A 2,325-nucleotide genomic window follows, 5' to 3' on the forward strand; every position below is an offset into this window, starting at 1 on the left:
CAGTTAAGACGGCAGATGAATATTTGTGACTGACTGGTCTTCGAACCTGGACCTCCTGCTTACTACAGTCATGCTGATCACTGCACTATTTTTTTTTTTTTTTAAGTTTGAGAAGACTTTCAGCAGCAGGTAGGCGGAGGCAAAGAGGGCAGGGGTCGAAGATCCGAGGCCTGGCCTCAATGCCTCCCCCATACCTGTCACTGAGCAGCTGCATTATTCCCATGTATTCCATGTTTGCACCCATATATACTTTGAAATTGTGGAACAAAATTGAAGTAGTAATTAAGGTAAAATAAATTACAGATTGCCGCCTCCAATGGCGTGCGTTCCTTGTAGAACATAGCTTATAACAGTGAAAAGCGTGACGGAAAAATACGTAACAAACATTCATTCAGAAATATATTCACAATTTAAGTTAATATGCTCTTAACCACAATCCGAGTTGGAGTCTGTCTTCAGTTACAGCTAACCAGTGCGCACCTATAGCACTATTGTAAGAACCGAGATGCAGTAGTTTGGATTTAAAATTTTGTAAATTCGTTGTCAGAACGTATGAGACCAAGCTGCTTAGGTCATCGGTGTATAAGCTTACACACTACTTAATATAACTGAAACTAAATTACGCTGTGGACTACACACACACACCCATGTCGGAGGGAGGACTCGAACCTCCAACGGTGGGCACTGTCGGGACGCAGCAGCCAACCTCTTTTCAGCACCTATCTTTGTAAGTGCTAGAGGATTTGCATTGAGCGTGGGGAGATTATGTTGAAAAGTGATACAGCTTTGTACCACTTCTGCACAATAAATAATATTTAAAAAAATATTTAAGGTTTTCATTTGACTCACCCTCGTATATCATTCAAGTTCATTCAGTGCTTATCTGTTTGTGTTACATTAGTGCTGGAACAACTGTTTCATTATAATAAATGACCTGATAAACGAAATACGTATTGAGATGTGAAAATATTTTTTACTAACAACAAATGGAATTCTTTCGTATTCTTCACTTCCACTCAGATCAAGTGACGTAGGAGTTTTGGAAGATATGTATCGCGTACTATTGCAAGCATTTTTATTATTGAATATCCTATGTAAAACGGCAACTGTTTTAATAACTGAACATTTAAAAGATTTATAGAAGTTAAAAATACAATTACTGTGTCGTAGCATGCTGTATTTTTTGTATAAAATTCTCTGATGAGAAAATCAACGACGTTATCAAATAATGTTTAAGAATAGAAGGCTGGTAGTGCAACAAATGTTGGTGAATGAAAATATTACGGAAAAAGGTTCAGCCTTCATCGGAGTTAGACAACATGCACACACAAAGTCCCACGAATTTTAGTTAATGTTAAAAAACATGTGGCCCGTGGGGGGATCGAACCCACGACCTTCGCGTTATTAGCACGACGCTCTAACCAACTGAGCTAACGGGCCTTGATGTACTGCCTCGGTTATTATACTTATATACCGTATTGACTAATTGTTAATTTATTGGTTTTTGATAGTGATTTGCATTGCTCGTACGTTAGTACACGACTGGGAGCCTAGCAACGACGGCTCCCACTTCCGCTGCGCAAAGCATTGTGACTGACGGATCTGTCGTCAGCGTAAGGTTTTGCACCGTTACGTTTATTTTCGCTTGCTCTTTAGTATGTCATGACTCATTATGACAGTTGAAAGATGAGCATTGGAAAACGCTTTAGATCTCTATAGGACGAATTCCAGAATGTGTACGCGATATTTGTCAAAGACAGTTTAAACTTCATGTTTTTTACGAGTTAACTGATGAGAGAAAATAAGTGAAAAGAAAACCTTCTTTGAAAAGCAAAACGATAAGTAACTTTTGGAAAGACCCTTTGCCAGGGTTTTTTTGATAAATAATGAAAAAATATTTCAGTGGTTTCATAGTTTTCGACGACGTGATAAGATAAAGCCAGTTTCCCTCGTTTCAAAACAATTAACGTAACAATAATAACTGGTAGCAGCCATCTGCTCTACGTCCCATACACACTCAACAACGCGTTTCGAAAGACAAAATTCTCATCAACAGTTGTCAAACTGAGCTCTTGAAGTTGAAGCGCTAAAAAGTTCAGCAACACGTTTGCGGTGTGCATAAAACGAAATGGAATAAAACATGTTGAACTGTGGTCCTCATCCCACAATAAATCGTACATTAAAATCGTGGACCCCAGTCGGTAATCGTCCCATTTCAGGTCATACGTCGCACCACGCCGCGTCCTCCTGATCAGTTGTGGGCTCCAGAATTAGTGCTAAAATACAATCGCTACCTTGCATCCTCAAAAATGGGTAATATTAAAC

General features: G+C 39.1%; 1 non-coding gene across 1 annotated transcript; it reads right to left on the minus strand.

Annotated features, from left to right (window-relative positions):
• Window positions 1-1,366: 1,366 nt before the first annotated feature.
• On the minus strand, window positions 1,367-1,440 carry Trnai-aau. The gene has a single exon. It is a non-coding gene; the product is annotated as a tRNA-Ile (tRNA).
• Window positions 1,441-2,325: the final 885 nt, after the last annotated feature.

The sequence above is a fragment of the Schistocerca piceifrons genome, chromosome 8 (assembly GCF_021461385.2).
Source record: "Schistocerca piceifrons isolate TAMUIC-IGC-003096 chromosome 8, iqSchPice1.1, whole genome shotgun sequence".
Lineage (NCBI taxonomy): Eukaryota > Metazoa > Arthropoda > Insecta > Orthoptera > Acrididae > Schistocerca > Schistocerca piceifrons.